Raw genomic sequence first — 8,324 nt, 5'->3', positions numbered from 1 at the left:
TGCTGATACACGATGAAGCTGGGTACCGTTATATACTGAGAGTGCACAAAGCAAAAAATATGCACATATTTTTTCTATGCCAATGCGTATATCTGCCGCTTGAGTCAAACTCTACTACAAATCCGCATGCCCGGTATCGTATGGTCGTACGCCATCGTGTGATACATATTTGATCAGTGTGAGTCGTGCGAGTAGTGAGCTAGGGTCGTTTCAGTGACTCGGAAAAGCGGTTTTTCTGAAGATAATTATTTTGTTCACTGGCGTGGTGAGTGTGGTACCATTTTTTTGTTATTTCCTGGGGTCGGAAATTTTTTTTATGATAGAATTGAGTTTTCCATTACGAATCAACCAAATTTTGCAACAAGCTCCTAAGAAAATTTTCTATAGTCCATTTTTAAATATCGTCCATATTAAGCTTTGTACTATATATTTGGTTTATAGCTATAAACAACGTGTAGTTACTTGATTATATTGCGCATAAAAAATGGTCGTATTATCCGGTACAGAGATGGGAAGACGGGTCAAGTTCAAATTATTGCAGTTGATCGAGTACATTGGTCGCCAAACTTCATCTAAATCTAAGGCGATGTAGCTTAACATACAGGTGCAATTTCGTAATTCTATGTTCCTATGACACATTTCACGTAAAGACTGAAATAGAGTTGAGAGAATAATTAAAACAACATAGTATCCCGTGTGGATTTTTTTGGCATTTTGCCGATTATTTTGAGACATTTTGAATGACAAAAATAGATTATCTAGAACAAAATAGACAATTTCAGTTAACTTTAGTATTAAACATTCAACTGACTGTTAGTCATTTTGTTTCCACATGGGATGAGCTGTGCTGTCCAACATTTTTTCAGCGTGGCCAATTTTTATAAAATGTCATCATGAATATTGTCATTATGAAAATATATATAGCCAAAATTTTGCTGAGATAATGCATTACAAAAATCTAGTATAAACTGTATCAGTCAAAGATAATCACTTCTAGATAATCACTTTTTGTCATTCAAAATGTCTCAAAATAATGCATTACGTCACTTATTCTTACAGCGCGTGAGACTTCAGAATAAAGCCCCACAAACGAACATTTTGTCTCAAAAGCACCATTTAGATAACTACACTCAAACCATTCTCCGTACAAATTTTGAGTTTTTCACACCAAATAGGAGCAATACACAATACACTCCATATCGGAGTAAATGTTTGTATGAGTACGCTCAAGCGCTCCAATTTTTCTGCCAGTTTGCACAAATTTCAGCGCTCGCGCGCCCTCGGCGCCTCAGCGCCGTGGTGCAGCGCACCACTTGCGCACTATCTGGGACAGGCCCTGGCTCTCTATGAGGACTTTTCGAAAATGAGGTCCGAAATATTTTTATTCACCGCTATTGTTTGCATTGATTTCACAGCATTTTTTGAAGAATCAACTCAGATGAATATTTTAATAATTATCGTATACCATTTATATTTCGACTCACAAAAGGAATTTTGCATGAACATTCATTGAGTAGCCCAAACGCGATCAAGTTGCAAACCTTAGTAGGTGGGGAATTGTGAAACACCCTTTGTGGAGAAATTTGGTCCATTTTTCAAGTCAATTTTGCATATTTTATGCATATTTATTACATTTCTTGCGAAAATTTGGCAAATAATTCAATGCAATTTATGCGCTCGCGCTGTTCACTTGAAATGCACCAAAATGATTGGCAGCTATTTCACAGGCAACAATTGCAAATCTGACTAATAAGTTATTAGTAATAACAATCGCTATTTTTCAAATACTTCTTTATTGAAATGTTTTCTTCTATCTCTCCATCACACACTTATAATCTCGCATTGATTTTATATAGAATACGAAGTGTGAAATTGTAAAGCGCCGTGGATTTCATGCGGCAAAATTCAGTACTAATTGTTGTGAATTCGTTGAACTCAATTGGTTCCAAGCATTGCGCATGTTCATTAATATACAGCACCACAGCCTGGCGCTCGGGCGCACGAGCACTCAAATTTATGCAAACTGGCAGACAACTTAGGACGCTTGAGCGCCAAAGGTGCTCAATTGCTTAAATTGTCCAAAAATGTGTAGAAAAATTCAGGCGCAGAGAGCGCCGAAAGCGTTTGATCAGCTTTGTGAGAACATATGAGAAATTTCGCCGAAAATTTAAGGTGCTTGAGCGCTCAGTATTATAGAAAAAAAGAAAAATGGAAAAAATGGAACGCTTAGAGCGCTTTAGTTTCGCAATTTATAAACAGGACATGTATAAAAATAAATAGAACAACGCTCGCGAAAAAGTAAATTTTGTTCATGATGACTTTTTTCGAGTGAGAATCTCCTCATTTGACTATTAGAATATTCAGCGCGAGATTGAAAAGGGCGCGAAAATCGAAGAACATGATGTCCAATCCCGTGTGCAAATAAAGTGACCGACAATCATTCAGTTGTATGTAGCTGCAAATAACTAAAACTGGCTAAGTTGATTGAATTCAAGAATGTTGTATAGAAACAATCACTTTTAGTTATTCTTTCAGCCAGCCGTCAAATTTCGGACTTTTTGGCTACTAGATGACTGCAGTCGAATATTTTGTTCGAGATAATCACTTTTAGTTACTGATAGTCAGCCAAAAAGTCCGAAATTAGACGGCTGGCTAGTCAGTCACAAATTTTTCACACGGGATGTTCAACAGTGTTGTACAAAGATAAAATTTAGATAGATAAGATGATATCTTTATCTTTATCTAAATCAGTCACTCAGATTGGTCATCTATCTTGATATCTTATCTGAATACTTTTTTCGTTATCTATCTCGAATTTTTTTGATAATTTCAAAGATAACTCGATTTTCTCATAGAAAAATATCAAAGATAACTAAAAGATAATTGGAAAAAAATATCTTATCTCTTATTGGATAGATAAGATAATATCTCATCTTCATCTAAATTATTTTTATGATTTTTCACAAATTTCTTATTTTTATCTAAATAAATTTCAAGTCCTTTTATAAAACACTGATGTTCAAGTTACTGGATTATATTCAAGTGCCACTTGTATTTCAAGCGCTGTTTTCCAGTATCAAAATATAAACAATAAGATTTCAATGCATATTCAACCGATTACAAAATATATTCAATTATTTTGAGCGCCCTTTTTCATGTAACTCTCAGTAAGCATGTGTATTCAAGGGCTATATTTTTGAAATGACAAAAAAAAATTGAGCTCGCAGTAATGTATAATATTTTCAATGTATCTAAAACGCAAATTTTCTGTATTACATAAGGCAGATATCTTGCTAATTTCGTTGGATTTTTTCTTTCGTGCGTTTTATATATCTATATACGAAACAGTGTATTGTAAACCATATTATCAAGTTCATACTATGAACGATACCCAAAATAGCGTACAGAACTTTTCTAACAAGAAAGTTACTCATTTTGAGAAATTTTCTATTTTAATTATTTTCGTTCCTCCTTAGAAAAGGACGCTCTGTCAATTTTGCACCAGGGCGCAAAAAGCGCACGGACAGGCTCTCTATAGCGCGATATTCATTACTTTTACCTCTCGTTTGCTAATCTACGCCAAAGTTGGAATCTGTTCCGGAAATATCCGCTCTATGTGCAAGAGCCAGAATTTCCAGAGCCGCCGGAAATCACCACCTTCACAGTCATTCCGAAGTGCACATTCCAGCGCAGACACGTGAAAATTGATACGGATGCATTGTACAATATTTTATGTGGCGTCAAGGCAATGAAGCGAGAAGATGGTCTTCGAGTCAACAAGAAAGGCGAAGTCCTCCAGCGCTACATCAGACTGGATGAATTTAAAAGAATAGGAAGCTGGCGTTTGTTTTTCAACATGGACGAAATCACCAAGTTGGTCAAGAATAAGAATGAATTCGGCAATTCGATAATATCAGATGGTGTGTCAGCGTCTTTTGCTGATGAAGAAGAGGCCGAAACCAAACGCAAATATTTGGCAAAAGATTTCGTGTATGCGTTGGGAATTGATCCAGGCATGTGAACCTTTATTGCGTCGGTCCGCCTCGATCTAAAGAGCGGCGAAGAGGTAAGTTTTTGGAAAATAATGAAAAAAGGAAGAAGAACAGAAGAAGAAGAATTAATTCACTTTTGTTGTATTTTATTTTCAGACCAACGAGAAGATTTCGTTCAAACAATACCATCAGAAATCGAAGCAACATGCGCGCAACATTAAAGCCAAACGAATACCACGAGTTTTTACGCATGACGAGCAAGAGGACCCCGAGCGTATCGCCGCAGAGATTGGCCAAACACCGTCGCCACGGACTATCTCTTGGCGCCATTACATCGAACATCGCCTGCGAATGTCCCAAGATGATCGCGGCATATAGAGGTGTCAACGGACAAAATTTTGTTCATCCGTCCGTTCGAACATTTTTTGAAAAAATTTGGACGTCCGATCCCAATGTCCGGGAACCGAAAATAATTTTCGGACGTCCGGTCCGAATGTCCGAATTTTTTTTTCGGACGGACGGACGGACAATGTGTTTTGTCCGAACTTTTTGAAATTTCTTGGACGTCCGGACCGAAATTCAGACGTTTGGTATCAAAGAAGCAACACTTCTTCAAAACCTGCCAACCAAATGCTGCTGAAAACGCTGGAACAGAAGACGCTGTACAATCACGCAAGTTGCTCAAATCACTTTGGCATCGGGACATATCAGCAGCCAAACTGCTCATGTACAAAGGTTCATTATCTATTGTTATTTCATTTGAAAATTGGATTCGATTTGGTTTTCGCTTGAATTAATTGTTATTTGTGTGCTTTTTTTCTATTTGCTTAGGTCTTTGCACGCTGTTTGGTGAACCGATACATCCAGCATTACTGCGACGACCAGATGACGAAGGAGTTCCAATCAATCCATAATTCAAAATGCAGCATTTATCATCAAAGCTTTTTTTAACAAATATTTTCTAATAGTTTATTAGAGTTCTCAAGCCTTGCACTTAGTGGGCTATTTTAGGTGCATAAGGTGTAGCAACTTTATGTGCCACAGTACATGAGTGGTTTTATAGACGTTATTTGATGATCAGAATGGGTCATGTTCATTTTCCGGTTTGACAATGTCAAATTGACATCACGCCACCGCATTCTTTGGATATGACTTGTTCAATGCATCATATCACGGTAAGTATTCTCACAATTCGGAGTAGGCAAACCGTCAGAAGTAGTACGGAAAAATGACAAATTGCCGAAGTAATTTTTTCATTGGAGGTAAATTGTTGAATTACCACCAATATTTTTATTCGATAGGTAAATTTGAATTCAGTGGGAAAAAGCCGCTAACAGGGCATTTGAAGAGTGATAAAACACACCAAACACGTATAATTAGTGAGAAATAAATCTTTTTGATTGTTTTTTCAAATTTTCATCAAGTGTGTTGCAGCAGTGAACAGCGAATTGAATCTAAATTCCAAATGGCACAAAACATTGAATTTTTAACAACAATCATCTCGAATCATCTTTGCAACACGAAAAAAGGCTAATTGAATTTGTTGTTTAGCCTTCTTCGGCTATTACACGATACGATTTGCAACGATTTCTGATGTTGTTTTCATTTTTTGACAATCGGTTGTCGTCACACTGAATGTTTCATGCACAATCGTGTTTCCGCACACCAACGTGATCACACATAATGAACGCAACGAAGTGTGTGCAAGGAATTGCCACATTCAAAGGGCACAACATTCGATGGCGAGAATGAACACATTAAGAATAAAAAAAATATTTCCATCATGGAATTCGATAGGGGCTACTCCACTTTCATAAATGGCAACTTATAACCAATAAATATGATTTCATACAAATATCGCACCAAAATTGTCTAAACACTCAAATGTCTACGATTTTAAACACTCTTTCACCACTTTTGACCATTTTGTCATGCATGTTTTTTTCTTCAAAAATTCTGGAAGCGAATTCTGGTGGATCGTCAGGATCGTCCAGAACTACTCCCGGTTCTGGAAGTGTGTTTTGGTGGATCTTCAGGATGTATCAGATCGGTTTTGAAAATGCCCTGGTCAATCCTGAGGATCCATTTCCAGAACCGGGAGCAGTGATCAACGCTGAACGGACGGACAAGACAATTTCAAGAGCCCTGGACGGACGGACGGACGGGCCAAAAAGACGGACAGTCCATCCGTTTGACACCTTTAATGCAAGTTTCTAAATTTGGGACAAAGTGATTTTCTTAGTACAAAACCATAAATTCAATCAACTAAAGTCAACTGAAGAACAGTCAGTCAGTCATTTTTTTCACGAATTTCATGTGTTTGAATTCAATCGAAATTATCACAATATTAAAAATCTAAAACTTGTGATATCGAGAAAAAATTCAGGGCCCTGGAACAATTTTGCCTCGGGGCCCCCGAAAATGCTTAGACGGCACTGGTGTGAACACCATTAATTGATACAGAATTTTTTCCTCTTTAATTTAAAATCTACCATTTCTTTTTTTCAGGTTATGAAAAACACCCTATTGTTACATACCGAATTAAATCTCATGACTGTAACAATGGACTGGTTTTTGAAACGATTATCTCCGCACTGTAGGAATTGTCGATCCATTATATGTTTTGTTTTAGAAATGTTCATAATCCATTTAAAATTTTTAGAACAATCATATGGGTTTTCTGAAAATTGTACATTTTATGAGACTTCGATATAATACTTTCACGCTTTCATGTATATTTTATTTCGACATTTTACCGCTTAAATATAACTCTTGAAGTTTTGATGGTAATATCAACGATCCGTCATAATAATCAAATTGGTTTTTACGTAAATCAATTGTCTTAATGGTTGATAGATGCTTGAAGATGCTCGAATGTAGATGCGTCAACCGCGTATATGAAATATTTATATGCTGTAAATCGATATTATTTATTGAAAAAATATATAATGAATCAGTAATCAGAAATCTGTGTTAAATTATATGAATGGTTTTGTGGTGTATAAAATGATATTGTACAAACATTCAACTGTCCCTTTATGTGAGTGTTATAAGGCCCACTAATTATATTAATTATTAATCATACTAATGTTAAAACTGTGGTTAAAAATGTGGGTTTTTGTGTGAAATTCCAAATAATGGCCCACACATGATTAAATTAAAGGTGTTAATCGGACTATACATTTCGAAAAAATGACAATTTAGTTTGAAAGAGCGATAACAAACCAAAATTCATGCGATTTTGTGCTCGAAAAGATACAAGCCTTGAACACTAAGAAAGGTACGGGTCCCGATGGTATGCAAACGATAATTACCCGTCTTTCTTGGGTTGAATCATACATATCAAACAGATCACAATTCGTTGAATATGGAAACAGCGAGTCGAACGAATTCATCGTATCATCCGGCATACCACAGGGAAGTTATTTCGGACCCACACTATTTTTGTTCTTTATCAACGACATAGTGGACGAAATAGACGACGTGTTCATTTCCTTGTTCCGATGATGTGAAATAATGGAATTTTGATTTGGGAATTTTGTTTCGGAAATTTTGTCCTGGAACCCAAACAAAGTGGCTGATCCATTAAAAAATTCAACCACCCGAACAAATTAGTACGAAACGAAAAAAACCAAACTTTTAATAAAAAATACTGTACTGATAAATCATTACCAAATGTATAGATTCTATACTATAGAAATAATGATAATCAACTGTTAATTTTACACAATTTTTTTTGTAATTTCAGCAACATTGACTGTAAAAGCACCTATAGCTTGTACAATTATTTCTTGACCACTACGATAATCTTAGGCACTGCTACAATCGGTGCCGGATCTGGGCACGTGCAAGGCGTGCATTTGCACTGGACGGCAACATGTTTGGGGCGGCAAAATCCCAAATTTAAAATAAAATTAAATTATGAATGCAAAAAAGAAAACGTGAAGAGGAAAATTAAACACAGGGAAATTATTTGCGCCAAATGTTTCAGCTGATTTACTGAAAAAAACTTCGGCCCGCTTTGCTCCCAAGTTGAGATGTATTTTTCAATCTAATTGAAAAAGGCGCCATAATTCTACTTGTACCGAGAGCCAAAACGTCTTGATAGTCGCCACAACGCCTTTAAGCAAATATTTCGGGTTTCTGTGCGATACATCAAAGCCGTGTCAGAAAGAAAATTATCGCCGTAGGTGCTTCTACAATTATTTTTAGGCCACTACATTGATTCTGGGTTACTACAATTATTAAAACAGTTTGGACCAGTTTTGGAGCATTTTTTCTCCCTAAGAAAATAAATAAAATAATTGAGAAAATAATTCTGACAAAATGGAT

At 36.2% G+C, this 8,324-nt stretch overlaps 2 long non-coding RNA genes across 2 annotated transcripts; one reads left to right on the top strand and one right to left on the bottom strand.

Annotated features, from left to right (window-relative positions):
* The first annotated feature begins 96 nt into the window (after positions 1–96).
* LOC129571359 (uncharacterized) lies at positions 97–6,959 on the top strand. The gene is made up of 4 exons (XR_008688259.1): positions 97–265; positions 3,477–4,066; positions 4,149–4,727; positions 4,824–6,959. It is a non-coding gene; the product is annotated as an uncharacterized LOC129571359 (long non-coding RNA).
* LOC129571360 (uncharacterized) lies at positions 465–6,887 on the bottom strand. The gene is made up of 3 exons (XR_008688260.1): positions 6,749–6,887; positions 6,530–6,672; positions 465–651 (listed from the first exon to the last, which is right to left on the bottom strand). It is a non-coding gene; the product is annotated as an uncharacterized LOC129571360 (long non-coding RNA).
* Positions 6,960–8,324: the final 1,365 nt, after the last annotated feature.

Source organism: Sitodiplosis mosellana, unplaced genomic scaffold (assembly GCF_009176505.1).
Source record: "Sitodiplosis mosellana isolate CC-2019 unplaced genomic scaffold, AAFC_SMos_1.0 Smas_scaffold_2117, whole genome shotgun sequence".
Lineage (NCBI taxonomy): Eukaryota > Metazoa > Arthropoda > Insecta > Diptera > Cecidomyiidae > Sitodiplosis > Sitodiplosis mosellana.
The sequence above is the reverse complement of the archived record's forward strand: the minus strand, read 5'-3'. Positions and strand labels throughout refer to the sequence as shown.